At 41.3% G+C, this 14,034-nt stretch overlaps 1 protein-coding gene across 4 annotated transcripts in view; it reads left to right on the top strand.

The window, feature by feature from the left end:
- The window catches only part of ADGRD1 (adhesion G protein-coupled receptor D1), a 150,019-nt gene that overhangs the window by 123,285 nt on the left and 12,700 nt on the right, over positions 1 to 14,034 (top strand). The gene's annotated exons all lie outside the window — the stretch shown is intronic.

The following is a 14,034-nucleotide window of genomic DNA, read 5'->3' as shown; positions in this document are numbered from 1 at the left end:
GGAGAAAAATGATAATCAATGGGATGATACATCTGGAAACATGAAATCATTAAATTTTTAAGGGGAAATACGCTCTGATAGAACAGCTTTCCTCACAGAACTAGATTATGTCAATAAAATATAATAGAAGTTAAACAGAACATATGGAATAGCTCTTCTTCTGTAGATATCCTTACAGAAATGGGTCTTCAAAAGAAGATTTAAATGAGAAGGGCATAAATATTTGTTTAAATCAGATCCTGGAGAGTATTTATACCCTGATTCAACACAGCAGTGAGGCATGATGGCTTAGAGTTTCATGTACAGGAGGTGCCATGGAGAAAGTAACTATGTTGGAAAAAAAAGGATAATTGTAAGGCCTTTGAAACCCTGAGGTTCCTCCTGTTGTCATCAGCATTCCTTATACAGTTGAAGAGGTTCATATATCTAGTGTGAAATCATTCTATCCATGTTACCATCTTCCAGAAAAGAAGAGAACAAACCCAAAGAAGGTTCTCTTCTGACACCTGTGTGGGAAGTGTTTTCCACAGCCCCATGCTCCAAGCACTGAAGGATCCTTCAGTGTGTTGATTCCAGGCTGTGTGAAAGTGGATAAGCACAGCCAAAGGAATCAGTGACAGAACACAGGGAAACCAGACAAACACAATAAGCTCTGTAGCTTCTGTCACGTCACTGTCAGCAAGGGCTGCAAGGGAGCTCTTGAATCAACAAGTTCAATTGGCTCGGGGAGGAATCACTGAAGACTGAAAAATGTAATGTGGGCCTTAAATAAAGGGCCTGCCAGGCATCCATCTGGGTGCTGCTGTGGCTCATTGGGGTTAGCTGTGGGTAAAACTGCAGTGTGTGAAAGGGAATTTATCAGGCCCTTCTCACGAATCAAACTGGCATGGTGTGATTTTGGTGAGACAGGAGAGCACTTTGGCACCGGGGCTGAGTCAAACTGGCACGGTGTGATTTTGGTGAGACAGGAGAGCACTTTGGCACCGGGGCTGAGTCAAACTGGCACGGCGTGATTTTGGTGAGACAGGAGAGCACTTTGGCACCGGGGCTGAATCAAACTGGCACGGTGTGATTTTGGTGAGACAGGAGAGCATTTTGTGACGTTCAAGTGGGACACAAGGCACAAGGGGATCCTTTAGGTCTGGGTTTGTGCACTCAGAGACAGAAGGTGAGAACTGCAGAGCAAGGAAGGAGCTGTGGAGGGGGAGCCTGCTCAGTCCAATAAACTTGAGAGAGGGAAAAAGGGGCACTTCAGTGCTATCTTTTCAGGCTGGAATGAAATTTAAGTGGAAAGCACGACAAGAAACTATAAGTTTCTGTCTGCAATGGTTTGAATGATAGTTAAACAGCAGAGTTAGATGTATAGGAGTGCTAATGAACTGAAAGGCCTGGCAAACTGGCTGAGCAATGCCTAAAGTCCAGGAGCACGAGGGAGGTGCCAGTGCCACCTTGCCTTCCCTTGGTCACTCAGGCCAGCCCTTACATCTGCCCATAAACTCCTGACCGAGAGGCCTCACACTTGCAGATGTTGCTGCATTCAAATCTGAGCAGCTGTCATAAAAGTCTGAAAATCCCAGCCTAGAGCTTTTACAGAACAGCCTCCTCATCAGGCTCACCTCTTGCCAGGCTCTGCTGCCAAAGGAAAAGTTTGATCCTGCTGACAGAGACAGGCTTCCATTGCTGCTGGCAGCCTGGATGGGACAGGATCTGACCTGGCTTTGTGTCCCTGGATGGGACAGGATCTGACCTGGCTTTGTGTCCCTGGATGGGTCAGGATCTGACCTGGCTTTGTGTTCCTGAGCTCCAGAGCTCAGTAAAGCTGACACCTCCTTCACTGGGACTCCCCATCCATGGAGACACAGCTGCTGCCACCACGCAGGGACCTTGTCTGTTAAGTGTCCATCTCACTCACCTGAAAAGTTCTGATTGACCCCCCCAGTGGCTGAGGGAAGCCCAGACTGACCTGTCTGTGCCCAGATGCCATCTCTGCACATCTCAAGCCGGGTGTGATAACTCACACCTCTGAGGCCATCAGGCCATAACTGAGCAGAGATTACCTTAGGAAATCGTCAGAACAAAGATACACTTTGAGTCATGATGATATCAGTTGGAAAGGGTATTTATTGCTAGACAAGTGCTAGGGCTGGAGCCTATTTTGTTTCCTGAAAGATTAAGTTACTTGGCAACGCAAGTGGATATTACCAACAAGCCTTGTTTCTCTTGGCAACAGACAGCAATAAACTGATGTAATTATTTAGAGTAATTGTTCCTGATTTTCCATATGGCAACAGGTCCTCTCAAATGCTGACTCAAACGTGACTGCAGAATATGCATCAGGGCGAGCCAGTGCTCCACTCTGGAGGCAACATCTGTCAAACTTCATGTTTAAAAGCCAAAACAGAAAGGAAGTTGTGAACAAAATTCCTTTTTCTTTTTGCCATAAAATTATTTTATTATTCATCCTCCCCATTCATGTTTCTCACAGAAAGAAGTGCAGTATATTATTGGCTGGTCGACCTCTTCAGGTTCAGATGTTACTTGTCACAGTGGAGACATCAAGAGGATCTTGCCAAACATTTTGTTTTAGTTTCAGACCTACTACTGCGGACATTTTAAAGTAAATAATAATAGTGCTCCCAAAATAAAGTATAGGATAAATTAAAGAAGAAGCAAAAAAGAGCAAGTTTTTATGATATATAAACTGCAAAATACCCAGTAATTTAAGGTAAAATTAATATAATTAATATTATTAGAGGCTCTAATTAATGCATAATAGACTTCTGTGGTGGTCTAAGCAGTAAGTATTTGATTGTTTTAGTGATTTTTGTAGGTGTATAAAAATAGCCAGTTTTTAGTGCCTGAAACTTTAATTCTGCAAGAGCAGTTTGCTGGTAAGAGCTGAGCAAAGAATGATCAGCTCCTATTTATTATTTGAACTTATTTAAGAACACCTTTTTGTATTGTTTTTGAAGCACATCGAACATAGAATATGAACTTTACACTTAGTTGTGATTGATTATACTTGAACCTTTTATTAGAGGATTAGCCATTGACTCTCAGCAAAATAATTTCGAGCAATAGTTCAAATGTGGCTTTATGAGAATGTTTTGCATCCAGGGAACAGATTTTCTGCCAAAAAGCTAATTTGAATGTTTTAGTTTATAGAATGCTGAATCTAATACCTTGAAACATTTAAATGCATATATCCAGCATTTGTTTGAATTATCCATTCTTTTTTTAGGGAAATAACTAATCATATGTTTAAGTGTATGAGTAGCCTCTCTAAGCTTAATGCAATTAAAGCAGCTTAGTTTAATGGAATTGCTCATGTGCTTGAAAAGGCACATGATTACGTTTCTGAGTTATAGACCATTTGAACTCTTTTTCTTACTTATTTCTGCTGCATCTAAGGGTTTAACTCTATCAGTGCATCATTATCACTTATTAGGACCTAAATACTTTTTTCCTTGCTACTCTACCCCTTCAAAGTCTCATTGCTGTGTTTGCTTGGAAAGGTGTTTCTCTGTTGGAAAAGATACCTAATGAGACAGTGTGTTAGAAATGTGCACATTTCATTCCCCATGGCAAGAATTTTTCCCTGGTTATGCCTATCCCAGGTAATGGCTTGACTGCCTTAGTTACCTGGCTCCTGGATTAAAAGGGTTAAAGTATAGTAACTATTATACAATTTTCAAATCTCTTAGTCTTGCACCAAGGCTGATATTAATCATAATAGAGGAAGAAATGCAAAGCACATCCCTGTTGCAGGAAGCAGTTTTAGTTTAGAAGCACAGACACCACCCTCAGCCATACCCTGTGATTTCCCAGCCAGTGAAATTCTGCATTGTATTGTCCAGAAGAGACAGTTTCATTAACTTTTCTTGAATAAACTGCCAAGCCCAACTCTTATTGAGTACTTTTTCACTGCTTGCTCTGAAATGGTCCAATGAGTTGGAAAAATCTCTGTCTTTTTTGTAAAGTGTACACTTCAGCACTCAGTGAACCAGAAGTGATAACTCTCATAATCATCCACGGAGAAAGCAATTACAGCAAAATTAGAAATATTTCTTAGCCTTTTACACCATTCTTTCATTTTATGTATTTTTTTTCCCTCAAAGCTCAATCTTCACTCAGTAAAATAGTAACACTGTTCTCCACTGAATAAATACTTTTTCTGTTCAGTGAAATTAATGACTGAAGATTGGAACAAATGGCAGTAGCTGCAATGCATGGGAGCAAAACAGGACTTGAAGGAAAGCTCAGCAGGCGAGTCAGTCACATAAGCTGTTGTGTTAATTCCTTCTGCATTTTTAAATATATCCATAAACCCCTTCATTTGAAACTGAAAAAGAAATATGTAGGTTTACTACAAATCCAGTCCTTACTTTGATTATTTGGGGGAAAAAAGTTAAGTATTTCCCTTGGAAAGGTGCAAATCCAAGAGGGTTGTCCTCCAGCAGCTCGTGGTGCTGCAGACATCTGTAGGGTTTAACCGTGTAATTGGCTGTTCCAAAGCACTTTGCAAAGCCATCTATTACATCCCGCAGCACACCGAGTGTGCTGTGGCAAATTGCTCAGCCATTTAATCACTGAGCCGTTCGGTGCCATGACTCTGCATCGGTATTTCACTTTGTTTATAAACACACCCCCAGTCACCTTCTGCCTCGGGTACCAGTTGGGAGTTAGTGCTGATCACTTTGGTGCTTCAGCAGCAGCCATTTTTCTGCAGGACATTGTGTATTTGCTGCATTGTGCTCTTGTGATATCATTCCTGTTTCATGTCATTTGGTGTCCAACAACTCCTCTTTCTGAGGATTATTCCCAGCTGTTCATTTTCACAGAATGTCCTTGTCAATCACAGCGCTTGCTTGAAGCTCATGAGAGCTCTCCTGCCAAAGGAGATGCTGTAATCTCTGTCCATAACTGAATTCCACCCCTTTGTGATACCATTAGACAATTTTTATTTTTTTTTCTCCTGCCACAAGGAGTGAGAAGCAAGTTACAATCTGCAAAGTCTCGTGAAAGTCTACAGGGAATCAAAATCTGTAGCACTAGAAAATCCTTTCTGTACCTTTCTGGGTGGCAGATGCTTGCAGGACAACCCTGAGGACACAAAGCACCTGCTTTTTGAGTGCTCTGCTGAAAAAGAAAAGGTTTTTTCCCATCTGCTGAAGGAGAGCCATCCCTTAGACAGAGCAGTGTGACAAGCCAAATCTGCTTTCAGCAATTCCTTTTCTTGACAATTTCTCACTGTGTGTAAGGAATTGTGTTCATTGAACATGGCTCCAAACAGCATGAGAGACGTACCTCATAGAAACTCTTGGAAGGAGGAGAGTTGACTGACAATAAAGGAAATAATTAAACGGAAAGTATTAAGCAGTGACAGTTAGTGAGCTGAAGTGCTACTGCCAATGATAATGTCTTCAACTTAATTCAATTTTTGGCTCATTGAATATGACAAATACAAATGCAGTTTAGGTATCTCCCTATTGGAGTTTTAGACTAAAAATAACATGGGTTTAAACGTTGCCAATGAGGGCATTAATGAGGAAGTGCTAATCTTTTAGAGACTATAATGACAGTAACGGTAGTGGTTTCTTTGCTGCAGATGCTGAGAGTCTCAGCTCTGGAGAAAGGCTCCAGGCCATGTTGTGATTGTTCAGGCGCATTTCAGGCACATTCTGGGAGGAGTATTAAAAGATTAAAAGTATGTAAAGCACAGCTGCAGAGAGGAGGCTACTCTGCGAAGCCAGAGGAACAGGGGCAAATAGTAACAGGCTTAAACTGATAAAGAAAATCAAATATCTTTAAGCTGTCTGTAGTGGGAGGGGAGTTGCAAAGTGATGGAGCTGATCACCTGGAGAGCTGCTGGGCTGCTGCTTCTGAAGAGCTCTCAGAAGTGGTTGTGCAACTGCCTGTCAGGGCTAATTCTGGTGCCAGGAGCAACAACTGACCCTGTCTCATGCCTGAGCTGGATGAGATGACATTGTGAGCCTTTTCACAGTTTATTTTTAACTCGGTTGTCTCCTTCTGAGACAAAATTACCCTTCATGGGAATAGTTTTCTGTCTGTCATTACCCCTTGCGAAGGATTTGCTGCTCCAGGGCCTGTTGATTTTGGCTCCAAAGGAACAATCAGCTCTGACACTCATGTGCTTATTTCTTTCTATATTAGGAAGGGTAGTAAGACAAAACACCTAGCTACAAAAATACTAGGAAATCTTGATCCTTAAGAGGTGCTGGATTTGCTGAGTATAAAGATATATTAATTTTTATTAGAGACACTTAGGCATGTTTATTTTCACGTCTGATTGTCAGGACAGAATAAGGTTTATTAAAATGTAGTTATTAAAACCCTGTGATGAAACTTTGCTGTCAACACAACAGTGATGGGAGAGAAGGGTATGAAAGAAGGGGCCATACCAAGCCACCCTTCAGCTATTTATCATCTTGTCTAGATGGGAATGTCTAGAGGCCGATGTTGTACTTATTGATCTGTGGCCGAATCAATTTCTTGATTCCAACCTATCAGTGCCTGACAGGTTCCAAGAGCATTTGCTGCAGGTGTAATCTGTTCTCTGCAGGAGCTTGAGGGCTCACTGTGTACAGATGGGATCTTCTTAAGACAAATCAGGATTTATACAGCATTTAATGAGGAAGAAACTCTCTGCTGACCCCATGCCTAAGGTTGGATCATTCCTGATTGCAGCATACAAGGTGCCAGCTAGAGAGGAGTCAGGTCAAGGGTGTTGTTAACAATATGATATGGAGACATCTGACAATAATGCTCATGTGGTGTCAACCCATTATCTCCCTCCATGCTGCCAAAGTTGTCTAAAGAATGGCTTGTCTTCTTTGCTTTACATTTATTACAATAGAAAGTTTCAGGTTTTGAAAATCTATAGCTTTGAAGGTCACATTATTTGTTTTTAAAATGTCCTGGTTATATTTAGTTTCCAATCTTTGAATATCTGATTTTAAGTGGTGAAAATGCTGGTAGGAGGAGGACAGTGCTATGAGTCACAGCTTTATGCCTGGTACCAGAGGAACAATTAAATGCTGGTCCTTCATCATGAAATGGTACAATTCTCTGTGAACAGCAAGAACTTCAAGAGTTTGCTTGAACTGCTTCATTTACATCCTTGGCCCAATTTATAACCCTGGAATTCTGTGTCAGCTTTATGCAGAATAGTAAGAACAAATGTTATAGTTATGGCATTGCAGAAAGTAAATGCTGATTTAAGCAGGCACCTTGTGCAGAGCCCTGGGCAACTTGTAAATCACTGCCCAGGCTGACACAGCTCTCAGCTAAGTGTGATTTACATATTTTTCCAATAATAGTCTCTCAAAATAAAATCAAATAAATGAAAAATACAGGTAATTGCAATAAAGAAAAAGTCCTATCTTAGAGTCAAAATTACTTTCAAAATTTAGGTACTCTATTCAGGTAAGTAATAAAATGCCATTAATGATAGAGAAGTTAGAGGTGTTTTGGAAATAGAAATTCGATATTATGCTCAATTCTTTTCAATTGAAAAAGATGTGAGGCAGAAACATATTTTAGTGAAAGAAACTGAATAAAAAGCACTTTTGGAGCAGTGTTAGAAATAATGAAAAAAGCTGTGAAGTCAGGTGATAACTGAAAGCACAAGAACATGAGGAATAGTGAGATTTTGAAAGTGAGTTGCTGCCTCCACCCCAGGAAGAGCCACGTTCTTTAACTCTACATTGTTTCTGATCCCCAGTAGGTCTCATGTAGCTTCTCCAGGTGCCCTCCCAAGTTAGCTGCCTTATTTTAATAATGATGTTAAACCACCAGAGACTATCCAAATACAGGAGTAGAACAAAGAAGCTTTGGGTGTCCTCAAGTGAGTAGGTGTGGGAATCATTCAGATTATTTGTTCAAAAAACTAAGCAGCAATAAGACAGGTGTAAATATGTGTGGGGCTGCATAAAGAAGTGTTTTGTGAGTTACTGTCTGAGCCCACTGTACAGAATAAAAGAATCAGCAAATCCTCAGCTCGGAAATTAAGTTAAATAAATAAATGACAAGAATCTATTTGTCATTTTCATGGGTATGGAACCCAACCATATCCAATGCAGCAGCATCCTACTTAAGCAAAGGGCTTGAGATGGTTCCATAAAGCCAAAAGAGGCTGAGACACAAGCACTGGCAACTAATACAGCCCCAACTATGGCATTAACTTTGACAAACCCCACAAAGCCATATGTTGCCTGGCTTCTTTAATGCCAGCTTAATGAGAGATCAGGTTCTCACGTTGCATCATTGCATAGCTGGATGCTTCCGTGGGGTTTGTGTTGCCCTCCAAAGCAGCAGCCCCTGGCACAATCCAGGCAGCAAGGCAGTGATTGTAGCTGTGCTCCAGCAATCCCTCCAATCCCCTTTTCCCCCTGTATGTACATTTGAGACAGGCGATCAAGCAAGGATGTGGCTATTTATTTGCCACTGCTGCAGTTAGAGCTCATGTGAACCATTACCCAGAAAATGACTTTTCTTTCTCAGTTTATGAGCCTGACCTTGATAGCTTTGCTGTTTGCTGGTCCCGTTGCCATGGAAATGGGAGAATGATCATTCTGTTGATGTCGTTGCATAATTAAGGATCACTGAGACTGTTCAGGTCAGGAGATCATTTTCAGAGTTCAGCTCCTCAGGGGGAGAATGTTATTCCACAGAAATTTCGTGCATGATTTGATGTGATTGTTACTTTGTCATTCTAAATTAAACTGTGGGCCCCACTGACTTCAAGCTAAAAGCCAGAAATAGTTGCCAAACCTACAAATTCCTACAGGAGGCTGCTTTTTTCTGGGTGTCCCCTGGCTACAGAACTACCAGGCAGTGGAGTTCCTTGCTACTCATCAGTTAAAGAGTGGTAAGTGGCTGAGTAATTGCCTCTGACCATTCTGAAATGTGTGAGGACACAACCCCTCATATTGGTAAAAGCCTCTGGTGATGGAGATTTGAGGCTCTGCAGGGTGGAACTACCTCAGAAGGTTTTTCTCTTAAAAAGCTTGACCTTTGTACAAGGACAGTTTAAGAAAGGACAAACTGGAGCCTGTCCCATTTTCGATAGGCCATGTTTTCTAGATTATCCACAATTTTTATTGGTTGCCTTCAGTCTTTCCAAAGGAGCACAGTTTTCCTGAGAACCCAAACCTCAGGATGCTCCAGCACAAACATCATCAGGACAGAGCAAAAAGTAGGGGCTGCTTCATATTTTAACATATGATATTCCTGCTTTGACATCCCAGAGTAAGGAAAACTGAATGAGTCATAATGGGTTTCCAACACTGACTGCAGATTTATGTCTTAAAAACTGCTCTATAAACTATGTTCCATTATGGTTATCATTAATTAAATCAAACTGGCTCCATATTAACACCTAATCCTGTGTGTTGGCCAACTCTTGAGATGTTTGGGGGAAAAAGGCCCCACTCAAATTAGCCTCCTGGTTTGGCAACCCAAAATAGTTGTACACTGCCATACTGGTCTTTATTTTTGCCACACTTGATTTTTGGACAGAGGTTTTTGGAAGGTCTGTCTCCCTGTAGTTTCTGGTTCTTTGAGCAGGTCTATGTTTTTGATATGCCCTTTTCCCCTGTGTGTCCTTTCTGGATAAACTGTGCCTTTTCTTATTAGTATTCCAGTCATGTGAGTGTTTCCTTCAAACCTCCTGTTATGTAAGGAAAAGTGAGCACTATGAGGTCCTTTTCATAACTTCTGTAATTTGACAGTCCCTCTTTATTAGCACTGGGTCTGTCATCTTAGTTTACTGCTGGCAAAACAGAGGCTTTCACCACATGATATAATAACTATAAAAAAGATTGAGATGTAAATAAAGCAATAAGACTAATTTTTGTTATATTGTTTCAAGATGACTTGCAGAGATTTAGCCAATTAAAAATAGTGAGAGTTGGGCTGTTTCATGCCTCACACTGACAGCATACCTAGGGACAGAAAGCTGCCATGAGATGGAAGAAGTCCTGCATTGGGAGCTTAGAAAATGAACAAAACAAGGGAGACTGTAGTGGAAGAAATAATTAGGTGTAAATGTGGGAGGAAAAAGGTAGGTGACTTCTTGCCTGCTCCACCTGGCACCCACAGGCAGGATCTGTCCCTTTGAGACATTTCCATTGCCTTGTCCTTGAGAGGTAGTGAATTTTCTAGGAATAAACTGTCACAAGAAGTTCCTTCTCCTGGGCTGAGTCCAGATCTGGGCAAAACATCCCTGTTAGAATAAGGGGTGAGTCTGAAGCATCAGACTTGTTTTCACACATGCAGTGGGTCCAGAGCATCCAAGGCTGCATCATCCTCTTGCTCCTGTAACTCACTTTATGGTCATACTTGCCAATTAATTATTTGATATCTTTGTCTGACCTAGAGACAGAAATAATACCATAACCCGTTCCAGCCAGGGCTCACTCAAGGCAAACTGAATATTGGGTAAAACCAAATCCTCCTGCATAGTTTTTGTTGTCTGATTGTGAGAAAAAATTGCTGCCCTTCTCTTGGTGCTTGCTCTGTAAGGTGCAACTGAAAACACAGGAGGACTGTACTGCCTGTGGAAACAAATATAAAAAAAATAAAAAGACCTTACCCATTAAAACATTGCAATTTATCTTCTTTTTAAAAAGCAAAATTAACCTCTGCAGACTTTCTGGTCAATTTATTTTCGTGAGACTATTAAAGAAAACCTGAAGTAGAAGTGGGTAATATTTTCTTATCTTTCCCCTACCTCCTTTTACTTCTGTAAATAACTCCATAATCAGCTTTTAAGGAAGAACCAAACACTGGAAGAAATAGGCAAGTGAACCATTTGCCTCCAAGAAATGAATAAATCTTCACTATTGAAAAGACCAGGGCTGGTTCTTTTCCTTTTCCTTTTAAACTGCTTTCATTTTCCACATGATTTTCTGAGAATTTAATTATTTGGCTTCAGGCCACGGTCGTCAAAAAGCACTCCTGGAAATTTGTTCTGGAATCTTTTCACCCATTTCTGGAGCCTCACAAAACCCCATTTTCAGCAGCCACATATTTTGAACCTGCCAAAAAAATGTAACCAGTGACTGCAACAAACAGCCAACCCTTGTGTCTACCTGGCTTTTAAAGAAATGCACCGCTGATTGTGAATTTATTATCAATGATTGTACACAGAAGGGTCGTGTTGCTGCTCACCTGGGATTGTTCTCAGCAGATCTGAAGTGTCTGGCTGACTGGAGATATTTGTGCTGGCTGCTCCTTTAGCAGTTGCTATGGAAAAGAGAGAACACGTTCTGTTACACTGGGGCTCTCCCCACGGTTCAAGTGATGCTTCAGGAGAAGCAGAGCATGAAAGGAAGTGCAGAGACACACATTGTTTTGATGATTAAGGCACAAATATGCAACAAGTCCATTCACTAGCAGGTGGTCCCAATCACCTTTTAAAAATGGTGCCTTCTCTAAGAACAGAGAAGCTTTTGGGTGTCTCGTGGTAATGAGCTTGTGTACAACTGGGTATGGTGTGGTAAAAAGCTGCTCAGTGCAGGTCTCCCTGTCCAAACCCAGTTATTAACACTCCTTGGCTGCACTTGGAACATTCTGCTGCTGTGAGAATAAGCTCTTATTTTATTTGATGACTCAATGGCAAAGTTCAGAGGAAAAGTAGCTCTTACCTTGGGCTTGGGGATTGAGAGGCAGAGGATGCTGTTTCAGCAGCAGTGCAATGAGAGAATCAGTAATATAAAAGGTTGGAGAAAGGAATTGTAGAAAAAGAATGGAAAAATCCCACTGCAAATTCAGTTCCTCCAGGGAAATCATAAACACTGAAAATTCAGCTTGCAAGGACATTATATTTTAATTCTTTATATTTTTTTAATAACTTACATTAAAGACAAGGAGAAGAACATGTTTTGGTTCAGTACTTATTGCTTTTTGGGGGAAGTATTTCTTTTTTCTTTTGTAGTTTTAGAATCCAGAAGCAATGGAGGTCATGTGGGACTTGATCTGTGGGAGGCCTCAGCAAGACACAGATTCCTAAATCCCTGGTTAGGTGCTTAAGTCAAAAGTCAATGCTGCCAGCCCCTGGAATTGCCTTCTCAGTATTAAAATTCTCAAAGTAGCTCCATTTCTGGTCGTGGCCTTAATTTTGTCAGTCTTGATGGGGATTTGAAGTGAGACTTGGATTTCAGTCCCTGCTCTACTGAATATTTAATATAAATTCAGAAATATTAATAAAGCAAGGATTAGGTAGGACTCTTCTCTCTCAGGGAGTGCCTTGTGACTAATCTGTGGAGTTCACCTTCTCTCTCTGAGTCAGAGAATATTTAATTATTTAATATCAGTGGAACAGGTTCAATAGGCAAGAATGAGAATTAAGCAGGGATTCAAAATTCTTTTCTGGAAAGAAGGAAACTGCAATCCCTTAGACAGAAGAGTGATTTGAGCCCAGACCTCTTATATTGTGACCAAATCCTGTCTCTACCAAAGGCAGTTTCAGATTTTTGGGCAGGGCTATTTTGGCAACATTTGCCTTCTTGTGAGGGTCTGAGGTGAGAGGTACCAGAAAAGGAGCAATGCCACTCCCCTTCCCATTAATGTTGATAAAAATCAATCTGAATTTAGTTGCTGTTGCAGCCTGGATTTCTTTTTTGTAGCTACAATACCTTTGATTAGCACTGTCTTCCTGGGTTATAAATGGCACCCATGAGAAAGCAAGGATCTGAAGGGACTGTAAATGTGTAGCTCTTATTCAGCTCCACACCATTATTTTGAAAGTGCAAATAACATTTGGGAAAATGGGAAATGGCCTCTGCAATTACTAGTAGTTTTGTCTTCTTGTTTTTATTCTTTTTTAAAATTTAGTATAGTTGTGCTTAGGAACCACCCAAGATTAGGCAAGGAACTGTGTGCCAATTAAAAGACATGCTTTGTTCCCTCAACCTTATTTATAGAGCCAGGATGAAGTGTAGGAGGAGAAGGAGGTACATGTGTATTTGCAGGAGTACACGAGCTCCTGCTCAGTGTCAGGAGCAGAAGTAAAATTCCTGCCTGCCCTTTCTGGGATGAGAGCTCTCCCCACTATATCAAGATGTCTGGCAGTGTCCAGAGATTAATTTCATATAGTGAAACCCCCCACACCTCCTCTGCTGTCGTTTCATGCAGTGTGGGGAGTCAATTGGTTGCAGATTCAAGGCAGGCCTGAGGGATGTGACTCTCAGCCTGTTCTTTGGCTGCTCTGCTGAGCAGCTCATCCCACCCTCGGTGCATTACTCTGCCAAGACTCCCTTTTCCTCTTGAGGAGCGCCAGGGAGCTCATTCCTCTGCATTCCAAATGGTATCAGTGGCTCTGGAGCCCTGAAGGTTGCTCTCTGGTTTTATTGCTACTTAGTTCCCTAAAATATATGAGTTGTTACCAATATTCTTCCATTTGTCTGTTTGACATTGGTGGCAACTCACCACTTAAATCTCTTGGGTTTGTTCCTTGGAGCAGCAAAAGCAACTCCAGGTAGCAGAGTGAGCCCCAGCACAGAGTGCTCCTGTTTGCCATGGTCAGAGCCCTGCTGCTCCTCTGCCCTCAGCCTGGGCATGAACAGCTGGAGGAGACAAGGTGTGTGTTCAACTTGCATGAGAAACAGTTTTATTCACAGCCAGAATTGCTGCCTGGGGCTTCCCAGTAGCTCTGCAGCCTCCAGCTTACAGGTGAGGGATGCTGCTCCTAACAAATGGGAAACCAAAGCTGCATTCATTTTTTCCAGCCATTACTCTGAAAAGTCAGTTACAGGTATGAGGATTTATTTATTTTTATATAAAGCACAAAAAAATATTGCTGGAAGTGACTAGTGAGGACTTCAAGAAACAAGGGAGAAACTTCAGTTTAAAGATTTATTTGTCAAGTTATCAATTTCTGTGAATTGTGGAGAAGGATTTTTACCTTGTTTGAAGCAGTATTTCCTCCAATGATTATATAATCTTGGCTTATGGGTCTGAACTTAGTTCTTACTTCAACAGGCATCATGACTGGAAAGTGGATGTCAGAAG

The sequence above is a fragment of the Pithys albifrons genome, chromosome 17, assembly GCF_047495875.1.
Source record: "Pithys albifrons albifrons isolate INPA30051 chromosome 17, PitAlb_v1, whole genome shotgun sequence".
NCBI classification, from domain to species: Eukaryota; Metazoa; Chordata; class Aves; order Passeriformes; family Thamnophilidae; genus Pithys; species Pithys albifrons.
Note: the sequence above shows the minus strand (reverse complement) of the source record. Positions and strands in the feature narration are given on the sequence as shown.